Source organism: Mobula hypostoma, chromosome 10, assembly GCF_963921235.1.
Source record: "Mobula hypostoma chromosome 10, sMobHyp1.1, whole genome shotgun sequence".
NCBI lineage: Eukaryota > Metazoa > Chordata > Chondrichthyes > Myliobatiformes > Myliobatidae > Mobula > Mobula hypostoma.
This window is the reverse complement of record NC_086106.1, coordinates 3,032,990-3,054,615: the sequence shown is the minus strand read 5'-3', so window position 1 is coordinate 3,054,615 and position 21,626 is coordinate 3,032,990. Positions and strand designations below refer to the sequence as shown.

The 21,626-nt window shown below is 45.2% G+C and overlaps 1 protein-coding gene across 3 annotated transcripts in view; it reads right to left on the bottom strand.

Moving 5' to 3' along the window:
• Positions 1–21,626, bottom strand: part of zgc:154093 (uncharacterized protein LOC777623 homolog) — an 81,775-nt gene that overhangs the window by 21,688 nt on the left and 38,461 nt on the right. The window contains exon 1 of one of the 3 annotated variants that reach the window (XM_063059890.1): positions 17,220–17,444. The exons of 1 other annotated variant lie outside the window; for it this stretch is intronic. The gene's annotated coding sequence lies outside the window, so the exon portion shown is untranslated. Of the gene's footprint in view, positions 1–11,309; positions 11,366–17,219; positions 17,445–21,626 lie in introns of those variants that run through there. One more of the 3 variants, XM_063059892.1, reaches the window with a different exon arrangement.

Below are 21,626 nucleotides of genomic sequence, written 5' to 3'. Positions count from 1 at the left end.
CGGTATCTCAATAAAAAATATTGTGATATAGTAATATACGTGTTTCTTTATTAACACACTAAATAACAAACAGTACATTTAAAATATAGGAAAGCCAAAGTTAAATTTTATTTTTTAAAGACATATCCGTGTGAAGGCGGTTTTGCTTAGTTTGAATAGGAACTGTGGGGGGTATCTTTGACAAGGCCACATGCATGTCAAGTTGGCTATCCAATCGCAGGTCTGCTCGATAGTTGTCCATCTACAGCACAGGAATGGAAGACTCCTACCACATTCGATATAGCCGCAGGTCCAATAACTACCATGAATTCCAAGTACTGGTAATGATGAATGATATTTTGAGATATTCATAACAACTGTAATGTGATACGAAAATATCTGTGACTTCTATTGGTAACAAACTCAAGACAGTCTGCTAACTTCTACTGTGGTTTGTTGCCCACATTCGTAATTGAAGGAAATGCTAAATTTCAGTTCAAGGTTAGTGAAAATAAAGATGTAAATATGTCCACATCGACATTCATGAAGCCCCGAAGGGTCAGTGGACCCCAGGTTAAGAACCCCTGGATTATACTATTCAGACAAGAATTGGATGCAAGACCAAATATATTGTCAGGTCTAACCCAGCCTGGCACTTCACTGAAGTATTGGCAGAGGAACTGCCACTTACAGTACGTTTTATAGAGCGCCACGGTTAGCCCGACGCTATTACAGCTCAGGGCGCCGGAGTTCGGAATTCAATCCTGGTGCCCCCGGTAAACTCTCCCCGTGGAATGCGTGGGTTTACCCCTGGTTACCTCCCACAGTCCAAAGGCCTACCGGTTAGTAGGTTAATTGCTCGTTGTAAATTGTCCCATGATCAGGCGAGGGCAGGGTTCCCAACCCAGGGTTCACTGCCCCCTCAGTAATGGTAGGGGTCCACGGTGTGAAAAAGGTTGGGAACCCCTGGTGGGGTTAAATTGGGGGTTGCTGGTGGATGTGGTTCAAGGAGCCAGAAGGTGCTATATTTCACCGTACCTCAGTCGTAAATAAATTTCAAATTTCTGGTCGTACACCATCAAACCCACAATTTGGTATTTAGTTAGGGAAATAACTCCATGTTAATGTCCTCACTGTAAATGATTCTTCCAAAAACAATAGGTTCAGGATAGTAATTGCCGTTACTGGCCAATTTTCAAAACAAAATGTTGTGCTGCTCTGGCTGTCGGTTCTCACTCTGTCTGTAATTTCAATTCAATTCAAGCTGAATGTCCTTCAGCCACACACGAATACTCGTGTGCCCAGCCAAATGAGACAGCGTTACTCCGGGCCCAGGTGTTACACTAGCAGTCACACATAGCACATATAGAGAGGCTAAGAGTTCGGCACGGACTAGAAGGGCCGAGATGGCCTGTTTCCGTGCTGTAATTGTTATATGGTTATATGGCTATGTAAGCAACACACACAAAACGCTGGAGGAACTCAGCAGGCCAGGCAGCATTTGTGGGAAAGAAGTACAGTCGACAACCCTTTGGTAGGACTCACATATAAAATAGAAAGACACAGCCGTTCAACGAAAGGGTCCAATAAAGAGTAATTTATCTCATTGTGTTCTGCTGTGACAAAACACAAATTTCATTTCAGTGATAACAGATCTGATTCTGAAATTTTAAAAGCCTCCTGGATTTGCATGTCAATTATCTGTTGAACTGACCAAACTGAAAGGGCCAATTAACAATAAGTGCCTTTTAAAGAGGAGATAATTGTGATTGCATGGCCAATCAGCATCTCAGATTTACAAAAGGAACAATTTAAATATCTGACTGCTAAATTCCTGTACGTAGTATATACAGCCCAACCTTTTTTTTTAAACTTAGGAATTTAAAAACCAAATTTTAGATGCAAGTTTTTTTCTTCTAACACTCTTTTCTGAAGAGCTTATATTATTTCTGTTTGACCAGATCCCTCCTCTATATTAAACTCTAAACCTCATCAGGTTGTGGAAATGTTCCCTCGTTCCTACCATTGGGCGTTGCTCTTCTCTTTCTCTGATATCTGACTCTTCCAGCAAGAATTCCATTCGAGCTGAGGATGACATTACTAACAGGCCAAGGAGGGTACCCACTGAACTTACAACACGGAGCATAGGACATTACTCAGCTTTTTAACTTACTCTAAGATCAATCTAACCATTCCCTCCTACATAACCCCCACCCCCCGCACATTTTTCTAACATCCGTGTGAATATCGAAGAGTCTCCTGGGGGCGCCACAGTAGTGTAATCGTGTGTAAGGCGTCTCTGTACGTGGACTGTCTCCATGTCTCTCTAGGAAGAGGTGCAGTCAACGTCTCGGGCCAAGACCCTTCGTCAGGATTGGCGAAGGGTCTCATCCCGAAACGTCGACTGTACCTCTTCCTAGAGATGCTGCCTGGCCTGCTGCGTTCACCAGCAACTTTGATGTGTGTTGCTTGAACTTCCAGCAACTGCAGGATTCCTCGTGTTTATGTCTCCGTGTCTGCTGGTTTCCCCCCACAGTCCAAAGATGTAACAGGTAAGTTCATTGGTGATTGTAAATTTTCTTGTGATTAGGTTAGGGTTAAATCGGAGCTGTCGGGGGTTGCTGGTTGGTATGGCTCAAAGGGCCTATTCTGCTTTGTATCTCTAAATAAATAAATACCCCTAATATACCTGCTTTTGCCACCACCCCTGATAGGGCGTTCCATGCACCCATCAATGTCTGTATATAGAATCTACCTCTGACAACCCTCCTACACTTTCTGCCAATCATCTTAATCACGTCCCGTTGTATTAGCCACTTCTGCCATGGGAGAAAGTCTCAATCCATCCCCTCCGTCTGTGCCTCTTATCATCTTATACACCTCTATCAAGTCACCTCTCATCCTCCTTCGCTCCAAAGGGACCTGTCTTCTGCAGACGTGCCCTCCAGCCCAGGCAGCACCCTGGTAAATCTCCTCTGCTCCCTCTGTACAGCTTCCACATCCTTTTTATAACGAGGTGACCAGAACGGAACGCAATACTCCAAGTGTGGTCTAAACCAGGGTTTTAAACAGCAGCATCATTACCTCGTGGCTCTTGAACTCAAACTCCCAAGTAATGAAAGGCAACACCATATCAACTTGTATGGCACCTTTCAGAGATCTATGGACGTGGACACCAAGATCCCTCCGTTCCTCCACGTTGTCAAGAATCCTGCCCTTAACTCTGTTTTCTGCATTGAGACACAAAATTGTCTACACCCTCAAATGAGGCAAATTGTCTACCTAAAGATATTGATTGCACTTCACTGAGTGCAGAGAATTTCAACAAGTTCCAAAACAACATATGAAAGATTAGGTGAATAGATAACTGATAGTTCCTTCCTTCCAGTTTCATTGTCCCTGATAAGCACAGTTAACCAAAGACATTTGTGCTGAGAGTCAGCATTTCTGTGAGAGTTCTGTTCAAAGTATTTTTATCAAATTGTTGCCACATCTAACACACACTCTTATTAATAAAGCGAACCTCTGGATGAAAGGTCAAGGCCTGTTATTCAACAAGCTTAAGCAGATCAGAAGATGGGAAAGACTTTGATAAAGTGAAACTGTTTCTGATGGATGAAGGGTGGATAACCAACTGGTTCTGATTTAAGGCAGTTGAAAAATGAGCCATAAAATTTAGAGGGATGTTGCTTGGTCTTGAGGATCAGAGTTTGAATAGATTAGGACTTTATTCCCTTAGAACGTAGAAGATTAAGAGGAGATTTGATAGAGGTATACAAAATTATGAGGGGTATAGATAGGGTAAATGCAAGCAGGTTTTTTCCCCTGAGGTTGGGTGGGACTACAACTAGAGGTCATGGGTCAAGGGTGAAAAGTGAAATGTTTAAAGGGAACATGAGGGGAAACTTTTTCACTCAGAGGGCCGTGAGAGTGTGGAATGAGCTGCCAGCACAGGTGGTGCATGCAAGCTTGAGTTCAATGTTTAAGAGAAGTCTGGATAGGTACGTGGATGCTAGGGGTTTGGAGGGCTATGGTCCGGGTGTGGGTCAATGGGACTAGGCAGTTTAAATGGTCTCAGCATAGACGAGATGGGCTGAATGGCCTGTTTCTGTGCTGTACTTCTCTATGACTCTCGATGACTTTAAGAAAAATGGCTTTAATTAGGACGTGATTAGGATGTGAAGTGCCTGAGACATTGATGAAACATGACACAAAAGTGGTTTTCATCAGGGAGCTGGATACTGTAGTTCAGGGGTTGCCAACCGTTTTAATGCCACGGTCCCCTACCTTAATCAAAAGGTCCAAAGACCCCTGGTTGGGAACCCCTGCTGTGGAAGAAGAGCAATGAATGGCACTAATTTGACTATCCTTCAAAGTTTGCAGTCCATAAACGCTAGGGCAGGGCTATGTTCCTGTACGACAGCAAATATTTAACATGTAGGCAAGGCTAAGGTATGTATAGAGCTTACTGAATTGATTGTATTGTAAAAGTTGTGCAGTGCAAATTTAATAACACCTTTGGGTGAAATTCTGCTTTCCTCCTACTTTACTGAAATTAATGGGCACTGAGACAGTTACAAGAGTGAACCAGGAATTTCAAATGAACACGTTAACATTTGAGCAACACACATCAAAGTTGCTGGTGAACGCAGCAGGCCAGGCAGCATCTCTAGGAAGAGGTACAGTCGATGTTTCAGGCCGAGACCCTTCGTCAGGACTAACTGAAGGAAGAGTGAGTAAGGGATTTGAAAGTTGGAGGGGGGGGGGGAGATCCAAAATGATAGGAGAAGACAGGAGGGGGAGGGATGGAGCCAAGAGCTGGACAGGTGATAGGCAAAGGGGATACGAGAGGATCATGGGACAGGAGGTCTGGGAAGAAAGACAAGGGAGGGGGGACCCAGAGGATGGGCAAGAGGTATATTCAGAGGGTCAGAAGAAAAAAAAGGAGACTGAGAGAAAGAATGTGTGCATAAAAATAAGTAACAGATGGGGTACGAGGGGGAGGTGGGGCCTTAGTGGAAGTTAGAGAAGTCGATGTTCATGCCATCAGGTTGGAGGCTACCCAGATGGAATATAAGGTGTTGTTCCTCCAACCTGAGTATGGCTTCATCTTTACAGTAGAGGAGGCCGTGGATAGACATGTCAAAATGGGAACAGGATGTGGAACTAAAATGTGTGGCCACTGGGAGATCCTGCTTTCTCTGGCGGACAGAGCGTAGATGTTCAGCAAAGCGGTCTCCCAGTCTGTGTTGGGTCTCGCCAATATATAAAAGGCCACATCGGGAGCACCGGACGCAGTATATCACCCCAGTCGACTCACAGGTGAAGTGTTGCCTCACCTGGAAGGATCGCTCCCTACGCAACTCCCTTGTCCATTCGTTCCCCCCCATCCCTCCCCACTGATCTCCCTCCTGGCACTTATCCGTGTAAGCGGAACAAGTGCTACACATGCCCTTACACTTCCTCCCTTACCACCATTCAGGGCCCCAAACAGTCCTTCCAGGTGAGGCTACACTTCATCTGTGAGTCGACTGGGGTGATATACTGCGTCCGGTGCTCCCGATGTGGCCTTTTATATATTGGTGAGACCCGACGCAGACTGGGAGACTGCTTTGCTGAACATCTACGCTCTGTCCGCCAGAGAAAGCAGGATCTCCCAGTGGCCACACATTTTAATTCCACATCCCATTCCCATTCTGACATGTCTATCCACGGCCTCCTCTACTGTAAAGATGAAGCCACACTCAGGTTGGAGGAACAACACCTTATATTCCGTCTGGGTAGCCTCCAACCTGATGGCATGAACATCGACTTCTCTAACTTCCGCTAAGGCCCCACCTCCCCCTCGTACCCCATCTGTTACTTATTTTTATGCACACATTCTTTCTCTCAGTCTCCTTTTTCTCCCTCTGTCCCTCTGAATATACCTCTTGCCCATCCTCTGGGTCCCCCCCCCCACCTTGTCTTTCTTCCCAGACCTCCTGTCCCATGATCCTCTCGTATCCCCTTTTGCCTATCACCTGTCCAGCTCTTGGCTCCATCTCTCCCCCTCCTGTCTTCTCCTATCATTTTGGATCTCCCCCTCCCCCTCCAACTTTCAAATCCCTTACTCACTCTTCCTTCAGTTAGTCCTGACGAAGGGTCTCGGCCTGAAACGTCGACCGTACCTCTTCCCAGAGATGCTGCCTGGCCTGCTGCATTCACCAGCAACTTACATAGAAAAAAATAGGTGCAGGAGTAGGCCATTCTGCCCTTCGAGCCTGCACCGCCATTTATTATGATCATGGCTGATCATCCAACTCAGAACCCCGCCCCAGCCTTCCCTCCATACCCCCTGATCCCCGTAGCCACAAGGGCCATATCTAACTCCCTCTTAAATATAGCCAATGAACTGGCCTCAACTGTTTCCTGTGGCAGAGAATTCCACAGATTCACCACTCTCTGTGTGAAGAAGTTTTTCCTCATCTCGGTCCTGAAAGGCTTCCCCTTTATCCTCAAACTGTGACCCCTCGTTCTGGACTTCCCCAACATCGGGAACAATCTTCCTGCATCTAGCCTGTCCAATCCCTTTAGGATTTTATACGTTTCAATCAGATCCCCCCTCAATCTTCTAAATTCCAACGAGTACAAGCCCAGTTCATCCAGTCTTTCTTCATATGAAAGTCCTGCCATCCCAGGAATCAATCTGGTGAACCTTCTTTGTACTCCCTCTATGGCAAGGATGTCTTTCCTCAGATTAGGGGACCAAAACTGCACACAATACCCCAGGCGTGGTCTCACCAAGGCCTTGTACAACTGCAGTAGTACCTCCCTGCTCTTGTACTCAAATCCTCTCGCTATAAATGCCAGCATACCATTCGCCTTTTTCACCGCCTGCTGTACCTGCATGCCCACTTTCAATGACTGGTGTATAATGACACCCAGGTCTCGTTGCACCTCCCCTTTTCCTAATCGGCCACCATTCAGATAATAATCTGTTTTCCTATTTTTGCCACCAAAGTGGATAACTTCACATTTATCCACATTAAATTGCATCTGCCAAGAATTTGCCCACTCACCCAACCTATCCAAGTCACCCTGCATCCTCTTAGCATCCTCCTCACAGCTAACACTGCCACCCAGCTTCGTGTCATCCGCAAACTTGGAGATGCTGCATTTAATTCCCTCATCCAAGTCATTAATATATATTGTAAACAACTGGGGTCCCAGCACTGAGCCTTGCGGTACCCCACTAGTCACCGCCTGCCATTCTGAAAAGGTCCCGTTTATTCCCACTCTTTGCTTCCTGTATGCTAACCAATTCTCCATCCACATCAATACCTTACCCCCAATACCGTGTGCTTTAAGTTTGCACACTAATCTCCTGTGTGGGACCTTGTCAAAAGCCTTTTGAAAATCCAAATATACCACATCCACTGGTTCTCCCCTATCCACTCTACTGGTTACATCCTCAAAAAATTCTATGAGATTCGTCAGACATGATTTTCCTTTCACAAATCCATGCTGACTTTGTCCGATGATTTCACCGCTTTCCAAATGTGCTGTTATCACATCTTTGATAACTGACTCCAGCAGTTTCCCCACCACCGACGCTAGGCTAACCGGTCTATAATTCCCCGGTTTCTCTCTCCCTCCTTTTTTAAAAAGTGGGGTTACATTAGCCACCCTCCAATCCTCAGGAACTAGTCCAGAATCTAACGAGTTTTGAAAAATTATCACTAATGCATCCACTATTTCTTGGGCTACTTCCTTAAGCACTCTAGGATGCAGACCATCTGGCCCTGGGGATTTATCTGCCTTCAATCCCTTCAATTTACCTAACACCACTTCCCTACTAACAAGTATTTCGCTCAGTTCCTCCATCTCACTGGACCCTCTGCCCCCTACTATTTCTGGAAGATTATTTATGTCCTCCTTAGTGAAGACAGAACCAAAGTAATTATTCAATTGGTCTGCCATGTCCTTGCTCCCCATAATCAATTCACCTGTTTCTGTCTGTAGGGGACCTACATTTGTCTTTACCAGTCTTTTCCTTTTTACATATCTATAAAACCTTTTACAGTTTGATGTGTGTTGCTTGAATTTCCAGCATCTGCAGAATTCCTGTTGTTTACATTAACATTTGACCCAAGTTCTGTTTTATTTCAGCGCACCACACAGGGTTGGACAGCTGCAGGTTTACAGTCACCATTTAGGAACGTTTCAAGCAGCAATAAAATGCACAATTTTACATTTCTGTACCTTCAAACGGGGGAAGGGACTGGAGCAACCTCCCACAGATAAGAGAATAGCGGTAGATGTTAGCCCTCTCTTGTCATCATTCTCAACGTGCCTGCATCTTTCATTCATCCAAAGGCATCTGGTTTCCTCTGTCAACCGAAACCCTCAGCTGGATCAGCTGTGATATATCTAGAGCATAGCCAGAGAGATCTAGAGTAGGGAAACTAGGCCCGTGGCTGGTTTACTCAAATCCATATGGTCACATCTGCCTGCAGCTGGAACGTATCTCTCCATATCCCTCTCTCATTCATGGACTTATCCAAACTTCACTAATCTCTTCATGTTGTCGGCCATGCCTTTGCTTCCTACAATGGCACTGTCATCTGTCCTGGACCCAGCACGCAAGTGCGATTGAGAAGAAAGCACAGCCACACTTCTACTTCCTTAGAAGTTTGCGAAGATTCGGCATGACATCTAAAACTTTGACAAACTTCTATAGATGTGTGGTGGAATGTGTATTGACTGGACTGCATCATAGCCTTGGATTGGCAGACATCCCACCCTGCAAAACCTCATTTCGTGGAGGTAGCACCTTTAATTTGCGGGAGACTCCCGGAACTTCCGGGAGAGGTGGGATGTCTGTAATAGAGTAGCTCCTGAAGCTAGTTTAAATAACGTTAGCTATGCTAATGAACGAATGACACCTGTTAAACTCACCTCAACACGTCTTTTACAGTCTTAACCCACCATGGGCAATAGAAAAGTCACTGTTGCAAACAGTGCAGCGAGCAACACTGTCATTATTTTTGACCCCTATTAAGCAGGGGTACACTTTAGTGTAGTCTGGGGTGACATACGTTTTATATTTTCTCTTTTTGGAACACTCTCCCATGGCGTGCTCTCGCTCGCTTCCTCTCTCAAAAAAATTGTTTTCTGGGACATTTTATATAATTTGTGGGCATCAGGGAGCCACTATTAATATGCTGGAGACTCCCGGAACTTCTGGGAGAGGTAGAATGTCTGGTATGGAAACACCAATGCCTTTGAACAGAAAATTCTATAAAAATTAGTGTCTACAACCCAGTCCATCCTCCCCAGCACTGAGCACATCAACTCAAAACGCCGTCATAGGAAAACAGCATCCATCATCAGGGACCTCACCACCCAGGCCATGCTCTCTTCTCACTGCTGCTATCAGGTAGAAGATACAAGAGCCTTAGGACTTGCAACATCAGGTTCAAGAACAGTTACTACCCCTCAACCATCAGACTCTTGAACAAAAGGGGATAACTACACTCATTTGCCCATCCATTGAGATGTTCCCACAACCAGTGATCACACTTTAAGGACTCTTCATCTCATGTTCTCATTATTTATTGTTATTTATTTATATTTGCATTTGCACAGTTTGTTGCCTTCTGCACTCTGGTTGATTTTTCATTTTATCCTGTTTACAGTTACTGTTCCCTAGATTTGCTGAGTATGCCCGCAGGAAAATGAATCTCAGGGTTGTACATATATGACGACATGCACGGTATGTACTCTGATAATTAAATTTACTTTGAACTTTGATTATCTCCAGAAGTCACCTCCTTCTCATTAAGTCAATATCGGTCTGCAATTTCATCCAAAGATGGAGTGGTTCTACATGTTTTCTGGTGGCACCCAGCTCCATCTCAATGTCTCCAGGTTGTCAGGCTGCCTGTCCGGCAATCACAACCAGAAGCAGAGATTCCCTTCAACTAAACTTTAGGGTGGAGGTACGTCTCCACCAAAGGAGGTGTAAAGGCACCCTGTTCCTCCACTGGCCTGCAGGCTACCCTTGGCAAGGTGTAGCACCTGCTTAACAGCCCCCCACACCCACTCCCAGATCAAGGTCACGAGAAGCCATGGGAACAGGTGGTGGGTGGTTGTATATCACAAGTTCTGGTAATGCAATCGCTGACGCCAGGCAGACAATCTCTGAAGGGTATTGATAATGGCTGGGGTCACCCATCTTGTAAAGACACTGCCCAGAAGAAGGCGATGGCAAAGCACTTCTGTAAAAAAATTTGCCAAGAACAATCATCGTCATGGAAAGACTGATCGCCCACGTCATACAACACGGTACAAAACAAACAAACTGACCGCTGTAGGTGTCAAGGCTCTGAGCTCTAATGCGGTCCCTAATCTTCATTTGGCACCTCTTTCCTCCATTTAAGATGCTGCTTTAAATCTCTCTCTTTTGCCAATTATTTAGCTATCCATTTTGTTATCTTCTTTAGTATCTCAGTCGCAAATGTTGCTTAATATTGTTCCCAGGAAATTATCGAGACATACAACATGGAGACAGGCTTTTCGGCTTCGTGTGGCCATGGGTCACGTGACCAAGATGCCTCCCTGAGCTCGACCTATCTGCATGTGTTTGGCCCAGATCCATGGTGAGGAATATCTATGACATTGAAGGTACAGGACGAACCTAGGATGGGTGTGAAGCAGACCCCTCTTTAAGTGTCTCCACACGCAGGAATTGGATCCAAATCCAATTAGAGCATGATTTAAATCTTTCCTTGTTCAACCACTCTTCCACTGGAGGCCTTGTTTTTCAACCATGAAACCAAGTTATCAATTCTGCCTAAGTAGGTTATAGTTTAGACATGATGAACTTCTAATTTGAGTCTCCCTACACTATGTTTTAACTCTCCTCACCTGCCTATCAATTCTCCCTGAATCCCCTCCTCCTCCTCTTTCCCCTATTGTCCACTCTCCTCTCCTATCAGATTCCTTCCTCTCCAGTACTTTATCTTGCCTGCCCACCTGGCTTCACCTGTCACCTTCCAGCTAGCCTCCTTGCCCTCCCACCCCCCACCTTTTTATTCTGGCATCTTCTCCCCTTCCTTCCCAGTCCTGAAGAAGGATCTCGGCCTGAAACGTTGACTGTTTATTCATTTCCATAGATGCTGCTTGGCCTGCTGAGTTCCTCCAGCATTTTGTGTGTGTTGCTTTGGATTTCCAGCATCTGCAGACTTTCTCTTGTTTATGAGCTCTGAAAAAAGCTGCAATTATTATGCAACATGAATTCTCTCCAAACAAATCAGCTCATAATGCCATTTCTGAGGAAAATTACTCACATTGGTGTGTCCTGTGGGTCAATGAGTCCGGACTGGGACAGAAGAGGAAAAGTCCATCAGGAACGTCTGTACTCATTATTCCCAAATGAAGAAAACCAGTAGGGAATATCTTTTTGAAATCGTGGTCCCAGTCCAAACATCTGTTAGAAGGTCATCAACTTGAGACTCTGCAGGCAGGGTTCCCAAACTGAGCACATTCCTTCAACTTGGTCACAACAACTAAAGCCAAGGAGATAATTCACTCCATATTTTGTTGATCAAATTCACGCAGACAACTTAGCATTTGATGAGAGAGCCGAGGCTGCAACCCAGCGTCTGACTGAAAAATAGAACAGCAGGCAAGCAGATAGCAGAGGCCAACACCGAGTTGGGAATGCCCGACTTATGGTCACACCTGAACATAGGAACCCTCCAAGAGGACCGCAACCTTGTCGTTGGGCTTGGAGGCTCGCCTGCCTCAGTGACCCGGAGAGCGATGTTGGCGGGAGCCATGGCTTTATGCTTTGGCTCTTGCCAAACAGATCAAAGGGTAGAGGCCAGACTAAGAGAGGTCCACTGGTTCTCCTGGTTCGGGGGTTCAGCTCAAGGCTAACAACCAGACTGGTCAAACAAAACTGTTACGGAAATAGCAATGAAGAATCCTTCTACATCTGTGTGCATGATATTCCTGAGTCTCCACCCGGCACGTGCATGGCTGACAGTACCGAAAACTGAGAGGAAGCTACTGACGTGATGAAGGAAGCCAGCGATGGAGGACCTTCACTACGTAGCAGGCAGTAAATAAAGAAGGCAGACCAACAATCCCTGAGGCTCTGCTATGGGATCTTCCAACTGGATTATTGATTCATTTGTTTTATTTAGTGGTACAGCTCTGAGTAGGCCGTACCAGCCTTTTGAGGTACCCCACCCCGGCAACCCCCGGCAACCCTGGTTTATCCCTAGCCTAATCACGTGACAATTTGCAATGACTTGGTACATCTTTGGACTGTGGGAGGAAACCAGAGCACCCGGCGGAAAATCCTACGCGGTCACGGGGAGAACGTACGGAGACACCTCACGTAATGGCGCCGGAATTGAACTCTGAACTTCGTAATGCCCCGAGCTGTAATAGCATCGCACTAACCCGCTACAGCACTGCGGCACCCACTCAGCTAAAAGCTGAGAGGAAAGTGGAGCCCCTGCTGAATATTTATTTAGTTGTTAGTTTATTTATTTTTGAGATATCGTGCAGGACAGGCCTTTCCAGCCCTTCACATCACACCACCGAGCAATCCATTGATTTAATCCTTGCCTTATCACAGGACGAGTTACAACAGCCAATTAACATACCAACCGGTGGACTGTGGGAGGAAACCAGAGCACCCGGAGGAAACCCACGCGGTCACAGGGAGAACGTACAAACTCCTTACAGGCAGTGGTGGGAATTGAACCCAGGTCACCTGTACTGTAAAGCGCTGTGCTAACTGCTACACTACCGAGCCGCCCTAATACCAAACATTCCTAATTCATGTAATTTGACAACTGGATTTTAAGCAACATCTCGCTTAGAATCACGTTGACTTTATAGGCATTGAATGTTTAAGAAGGCAACAGTACATCAGCCTGTGAGGTGTGGACACCATTCCAATGCAGGAATGGTAGAGAAAGCCATTGATAGACGGTAACATTCCACAAATAACTGCGAAGAAAATTACCATATCATCCTCTTCTCAATGGCATTTATTTATTTATCTATTTAAGCAAAAACACACACACACAAACAAACACACACACTCACACACTCACACACACAGACACACACGCACACACTCACACACACACACTCTCACACACACACACACACACTCACACACACAGACACACACACACTCACACACACACACACACACACACACACACACACACACTCACACACTCACACACAATACTGGAGGAACTCAGGCAACATCTAAGCAAAAGCGTACAGTCCATGGTCAGGCCAAACCCTTTGGCAGGACTCATTAATTTATTGAGATACAGTGTGGAATTGGCCCTTCCAGCCCTTTGAGCTGCGCTGCCCAACAAACCCCCAATTTAACCCTAGCCTAATCACGGGACAATTTACAATGACCAGTTAACCTACTAACAGCAAATGAGCGAGCATTGTATAATTGTATAAAGGTTGTATAATTTATGCATTCTTTGATAATATATGTACTTGACTGGTATGTCTTTGGACTGTGGGAGGAAACCAACAATCAGAATCGGGTTTAATTTCACTGGCATATTGCCGTGGAACTTGTTATTCTGCAGCTGCAGTTCACTGCAACACAGTATTGTCAAAGTCTCAGGCACATGCATATAGCTGGAGAGCCTAAGGTTTTTGCTCAGCACTGTAGCAATTTTATGTATTGCACTGTACTGCGGCCACAAAAACAACAAGCAAATTTCATGACAGATGTGAGTGATGATAAACCTGATTCTGATCTGGGTCTCTATTGTGGACTGAGAGTGGGAAGGGGACAGGGAGAGGGGAATCGTGGTTGGGAAAAGGGGAAGGGAGAGGGAAGCACCAGAGAGACATTCTGTAATGATCAATAAACTGATTGTTTGGAATCAAATGACCCTGCCTGGTGTCTCAGGTCTGGGTGTGTCTGCACCCAACCCTGGCACTCCTTCTCTGCCACCTGTCCCGCACCCCTCCCACGGCGCTTCACCCTCACCATTCCCAACATCCTTTACTCTCGCCAGATCTACAAACTCGCTCTCCGCTCCCCCTTGACAAATACAGTACCAGGCACATTTATATAGCTAGAGTGCCTAAGACTTTTCCACAGTACTATATAGAGTAATAAAAAATATAAATTACAATAAGAAGTACATATAAAAAAGAAAATTTAAAGTAAATAAGAGGTGCAGGAAGAGAGGTAATACAGTGGGGTAGAGTTTGTGGGTACATTGTCATGAGGTCCTTAAGGATGGAGGCTGCCTTTTTGAGGCATTACCATTTGGAGATGTTCTGGATGCCAGCGAGGTTCGTGCCCAGGATGGAGCTGGCAGAGCTCACAACTCTCGGCACCTTCCTTTCAATCCAGTGCAGTGGCATCTTCGTACCAGATGGTGATGCAGGCAGTTCGAATGCGTGTTGGCAGGGACCAGGGAGAACTCTCCTGCTGATTTTGTGCCTTGTAACCCCTCTCGGAAATGACCTCACTGTTCGGAAACACATTAGGAAACTCTGACAATCTGAAAGAGGTGCTATATCTGTGCAATCTGTTCCTTTCAGAATCAGAATGACAATCAGGTTAATTGTCATGGAATGTATTGTTTTGTGCCAGCAGTACTGTGCAGTGCATAAAAGATACCATAAGTTATTAAAATAAATATTTTTTAAAAATTGATCAGTAGTGCAAAAGGAGAGCGAAATAGTCAGGTAGTGTTCACAGACCGTTCAGAAATCTGATGGCAGAGGGATAGTGGGGTGATGATCATGGGTTCATGGACCGTTCAGAAATCTGATGGCAGAGGGGGAAAAGAAAGATGTTCCTAAAATGTAGAGCAGGGTTTTCCAACCTCTTTATGCCATGGACCACAACTATTAACCAAGAGGTCTGTGGACCCCAGGTTAGGAACCCCTGGGGTAGAGCGTGTGTCCTCAGGCTCCTGTACCTCCCCCCCCCCACCCCGAGGGTAGTAATGGCTCCTGTATCTGGCCCCGATGCTTTTAATCAAATGCTGCCTTAGTTAACTCTGTCACATTGAGTTGGAAAGTATAATCAGCCAGTCTTGTCAAAGTTGATCACAAACACCTGAACGTCTTCAGGCATGCGCGTGCGCACACACAAACACATATACTCCCTCTCACTCTCACACACACATTAACACACACACTCTCACACATATACCCTCTCTCTCACACACTCGCACACATACACACACACACATATACTCCCTCTCTCTCACACACACACACTCACACACATACTCTCACACACTCTTACACACACTCACACACACACTCACTCACACACACTCACTCACACTCTTACACACACTCACACACACACACTCACTCACACACACTCACTCACACTCTCACACACACGCTCTCACACGCGCACACTCACAAGGCTGGAGGAACTCAGCAGCTCAGGCAGCGTCTGTGCAAAAGAGCAAACAGTCGAGATTTCGGGCTGAGACCTTTCGAGGACGCTGCCTGACCTGCTGAGCTCCTCCGGCGTACTGTGTGTGTTGCCAAAGTTAATGCCTCTGAAAGACCCAGGCAAAAACAAAGAAACACCTTCAACCTGCCTGTATCGGTATGTCTGGCAGTCATGCCAGCAGGGTTGGACAGCAGTTTTACTATAAGACCATAAAACCACAAGATATAGGAGCAAGATTCGGCCATTTGGCCCATCGAGTCTGCTCCACTATTTCATCATGGCTGATTCAACATTTCTCTCTCAGCCCCAATCTCCTGCCTTCTCCCCCCTGACCAATTAACAATCTATCGACCTCTGCCTTAAATATACCCTGTGACTGGGCTCACAGCCGCCTGTGGCAAAGAATTCCATGGATTCACCACTGTCTGGCCGAAGGAATTTCCTCCTCACCTCCATTCTAAAAGGACGCCCCTCCATTCTGAGGCTGTTTTACATGCCAGACATCCCCACCCTGCAAAAACTCACTTCAGGGAGGTAGCACCATCAATTTGCGGGAGACTCCCGGACCTTCCGGGAGAAGTGGGATGTCTGACATGCCATGATAGCTGGTGGCTCGGAATTCAATGGCAAAGCAGCCATAGACCGTAATGCAGTAACTGCAGCAAGGGAAATCATCAAAATGTCTGGTACTGAGATCTTAGCATCAAAGTGTCTGCTACGTATCCTCAGCATCCCCGACAGTTTCAGTAAAATTCATCTTAACAACTTCGGATGTTTGTCGGTCTTTGCCTACACGTAGTTTTTTCATAAATTCTGTTGTGCTTTATTCCCTGTAAATGCCAGCATGAAAATGATTCTCAGGTAGTATATGGTAACATATACGTACTTTGACAATAAATTTTACATACCTACTCGATTAAATTTACTATAAGATAATAGGGCTGCTATTTAGCAATACAAGAAACATTTGATAATGAGATTTACGTTTCTCAATTCAATTCAATTTTCACTGTTTCAAGAGAACAGTTTAAACAGAGGCATCTCATTCCCACAGTCAGAAAATTATTCAGGCATTTAAAAGACTTACGGAGCACAAACGTGCCCTCTTTTTCAAGAACTAAACAAGTCAATGGAATCAACTTCCAGTTCGACGTGAAAACATTACTCTAACACACATGCAGTGCTCTGCAATTTTCATAATTTAGTTCTTCTTATTTCTTTTCCTAATTTTTTCCTTTCTAGTCATTTGACCTTTCGATTTGTTTCAATATCATACTACTGAAGGAAAGATAATATTGATGCTGCTCTTCACCAAGGTCCAAGGTCTGGATAATTCACTCACTTCTGCCATCAGGTTACTTTTCTGGTGGTTTGTGGGCTGGAAATACAGCTGAAATACGGAAAAAAGTGTAACTAAGAGAGACCAGCTCGAACAAAACCTGTCCCAACACTGCAGCTGATTATGGAAAGTTCCTTTCTAATTTGCTAAAGAGCATCATTCAAGAGATTTGATCGATTATAATTTTGCTTCCCATAGCTGAGGTTCATAATCCAAAATACCGGCAGCTTTAGCAACGATAATCCAGCAGATAATCCGTTGTACAGAAATTTAAGGCTAAATTTGTGCCCCGACGCGCAAAAAAAGGGTGGTTTTGAAATGAGAAAAAAATGTAAAGCATTTATCTGGAAACTGGTTTTCTCCAGCAACACAGCGAATTATCAGTAAAACTTTCCTTTATTCTACTAAGCGTAATTGGAGCGTCCTTACCAGAATCAGCTGCCCATTCAGATTGTTTCTTGAACAAAATGTGATGAAGAGGGAAGGAGAAGGCAAGGCGGTATCAGCACAGTGTCCTGCAGTCAGCAGCAGATCCTGAGCGGACAGAACACAGCTGGAGTATCGTGAAGAATTCTAACGACAGGCAGTCAGTCTAGCACATGCCTTGAAGTGTGAGAGGGCGTGCTGAGAGGAGGAAACGGGAGGGAAGGACGGGTTAACACACTGCAGCCTCCACTGACGTCAGAACGGCAACTTCGCTTCAGTTTATCCCCTCCTGAGGATCTGGAAAACATTATCTCCACACTTGGATTATCTCTCAGCACTGCTGATTGACCCAGTTGAGGGACTGGTTCAGCCGCCTTTGCTCCAGTTTTATTCCGCCTACAATAAAAGTTTGTTCAAAATGACAAAGTCGGAGCTTTCCAGCCTGTGAGTAATCAAGATGCTATGGAACACAGGCCGTACTGGGAGAGGGTGCAGGAGAGGTTTAACTGGATGCTGCCTGGTTTAGAGGGCATTTGACATCACGAGAGGCTGGATAAACTTGGGTTGTTTTCTCTGGAGCGCCGGAGGCTGAGGGGAGATCTGATAGAGGTTTAGAATATTATAAGAGGCGTAGAGAGTGGACAGAGAATACCTGTTTCCCAGGGTGAAATGTCCAATTACAGGGGGGAGGGGCATGCACTGAAGGTGAGAGGGCGTGAGTTCAAAGGGGATGTGAGGGGTAAGCTCTTTAACCCGGAGTGGTGGGTGCCCGGAATGTGCTAACACCAGGAATTCTGCAGATGCTGGAAATTCAAGCAACACACAGTCCTGACGAAGGGTCTCGGTCGGAAACGTCGACTGTACCTCTTCCTGGAGATGCTGCCTGGCCTGCTGCGTTCACCAGCAACTTTGATGTGTGTTGCCTGGAATGCGCTGCCTGGTATGGTGGTAGAGGCAGATAAATCAGAGGCTTTTAAGAGACATTCGGACAGGCTCATGGACGTAAGGAAAATGGAAGGACATGGACATGGTGTAGGTAGGAGGGATTAGTGTTTGGGTGTTTCTGATTTGCTTTTTAGCCGGGTCAGCACAACAGTGTGGGCCGAATGGCCTGTTCCTGTGCTGTATCTATGTAGTCCATGGTGCATTGGTGTTAGAAACTGTCAAGGTGTTGTAGAGAGGGGCAAGTGTCACTGCAATGGGTACAGAGGGTAGCCTCCAACCCGATGGCATGAATATTGACTTCTCTAACTTTCGTTAATGCCCCTCCTCCCCTTCATACCCCATCCCTTATTTATTTATCTAATATATCTTTTATATATTCTTTTTCCCCTTTTTTCTCTCTTTTTTCTCCCTCTGTCCCACTCACTATAACTCCTTGCCTGCTCTTCACCCTCTGGGCTCCCCTCTCCCCTTCTCTTTCTCCCTAGGCTTCCCATCCCATGATCCTCTCCCTTCTCCAGCCTGATATCCCCTTTGCCAATCAACTTTCCAGCTCTTAGATCCACCCCTCCCCTCCTGTCTTCTCCTATCATTTCGGATCTCCCCCTCCCCCTCCCACTTTCAAATCTCTTACTATCACTTCCTTCAGTTAGTCCTGACGAAGGGTCCTGGCCCGAAACGTCGCCTGTACCTCTTCCTATAGATGCTGCCTGACCTGCTGCATTCACCAGCATTTTTTGTGTGTGTTGGTTAAAGAACAGGTACATTTCAGATTACATGAGAACACAAGAAATAGGAGCAGGAGTCGGCCATCTGGCCCGTCGAGCCTGCTCCAACATTCAATAAGATCATGGCTGATCTGGCCATGGACTCATCTCCACCTACCTGCCTTTTCCCCATAACCCTTAATCCCCTACTATGCAAAACCCTATCCAACCTTGTCTTAAATAGATTTACTGAGGTAGCCTCCACTGCTTCATTGGGCAGAGAATTCCACAGATTAACCACTCTCTGGGAAAAGCTGTCTCTCCTCATCTCCATCCTAAATCTACTCCCACGAATCTTAAGGCTATGTCCCCTAGTTCTAGTCTCACCTACCAGTGGAAACAACTTTCCTGCCTGTACCTTATCCATCCCTTTCATAATTCCATATGTTTCTATAAGATCTCCTCTCATTCTTCTGAATTCCAGCGAGTACAGTCCCAGGACACTCAATCTCCCCTCATAGTCTAACCCCCTCATCTCTGGAATCAACCTGGTGAACCTCCTCTGCACTTCCTCCAAAGCCGGTATATCCTTCCTCAAGTAAAGAGACAGAACTGCATGCTCACCAGTACCCTGTACAGTTGCAGCATAACCTCCCTGCTCTTAAATTCAATCCCTCTAGCAATGAAGGCCAACATCCCATTTGCCGCCTTGAGAGCCTGCTGCACCTGCAAACCAACCTTCTGTGATTCATGCACAAGCATTCCCAAGTCCTTCTGCACAGAAGCATGCTGCAAATTTTTACCATTTAAATAATAATCTGATCTTCCATTTTTCCTTCCAAAGTGGATGACCCTGCATTTACCAACATTGTACTCTACCTGCCAGACATTTGCCCACTCACTTAACCTGTCTATATCTCTTTGCAGGCTCGCTGTATCTTCTGCTTTTCCACTCAATTTAGTATCATCAGCAAACTTAGATACACTACACTCAGTCCCCTCTTGCAGATCGTTAATGTATATTGTGAACAGTTGCAGGCCCAACCCCTGTGGCACACCACTCACCACTGATTGCCAACCAGAGAAACACCCATGTATCCCAACTCTCTGCTTTCTTTTAGTTAACCAATTCTCTATCCATGCTAATACATCACCCTCAACTTTGTGCATCCTTATCTTATGGATAAGTCTTTTATGTGGCACCTTATTGAACACCTTCTGGAAATTCAAGTAAATAACATCCATCTGTTCCTCTCTATCCACTGCGCTCGTTATATCCTGAAAGTACTCTAGTGAGTTTGTCAAACAGGACCTGCCTTTGCTGAATCCGTGCTGTGTCTGCCTGATGGATCCATTTCTTTCCAGATGCTTCGCTATTTCTTCTTTAGTGATAGCTTCAAGCATTTTCCCAACTATAGATGTTAAACTAACTGGCCTATAGTTACCTGCCTTTTGCCTATATTCTTTTTTGAACAGTGCCGTGACATTAGCTGTCTTCCAATCTGCCAGGACCTGCCCAGAGTCCAGAGAATTTTGGTAAATGTTCACCAAAGCCTCTACTATAACTTCCGCCATTTCTTTCAGTACCCTGGGATGCATTCCATCAGGACCAGGGGACTTATGTATCTTCAGGCCCACAAGTTTGCTCAGCGCTACCTCTTTAGTGATAGCCATTGTATCGAGATAATCACCTCCTATTGCATCTATAACATCTCTGTCTGGCATGTTAGACGTGTCCTCCACCGTGAAGACAGACACAAAATAGTCACTCAAAGCCTCTGTCATTTCCTTATCACCCAATATCAATTCCCCCTTTTTTCATCCTCCAAGGGACCTACATTCACTTCAGCCACTCCTTTTCCGCTTTATATAATTATAATAACTTTTATTATCCATTTTTATATTTTGGGCTAGTTTATTTTCATAATCTGGCTTCCCTTTCTTTATTGGTCATTTAGTGGTTCTTTGTTGCTTTTTAAAGTTTTCCTAATCTTCCAGTTTCCCACTGCTCTTGCCGACTTTATATGCATGATCTTTCATTTCCTCAGTTATCCAAGGCTGGCTCTTCCCACCCTTACTGTCCTTGCTTTTAACAGGAATATACTTTTGTTGAGCACCGTGACAAATCTCTTTGAAAGTCTTCCACTGTTCCTCAATCGTCCCACCGTATAGCCTGTGTTCCCAGTCAAATTATCCTTCATCCCATTGTAGTCTCCATTGTTTAGGCATAATACACTGGTTTTAGATCAAACTATTGCACCCTCCATTTGTATGGGAAACTCAGTCATACTGTGATCACTCTTTCCAAGAGGATCCCTAACTACAAGATCGCTAATTTTACCTGACTATTTGCACAGAACCAGATCTAAGATGGCATGTTCCCTTGTAGGGTCAGTAACATGTTGTTCAAGAAAGCCATCACAGATGCATTCAATGAAGTCCTCCTCAAGACTGCCTCGACCAACTTGATTCACCCAGTCTATGTGCAAGTTAAAATCCCCCATGATAACTGCTGTTCCGTTCTTACATGCCTCAGATATTTCTCTGTTCATTGCCTCTGCCACTGTAATGTTATTACTTGGTGGCCGATAGACAACTCCCACCAGATTAGGAATGGCTGCTGCTGTTTACTTCAAAGATCAAAGTAAATTTATTTTCAAAGTACATATATGCTACTATATACAACCCTGAGATTTATTTTCTTGCCCATACTCAGTGAATCCAAGAAACGCAACAGAACAATGAAACACCTCACCCAACA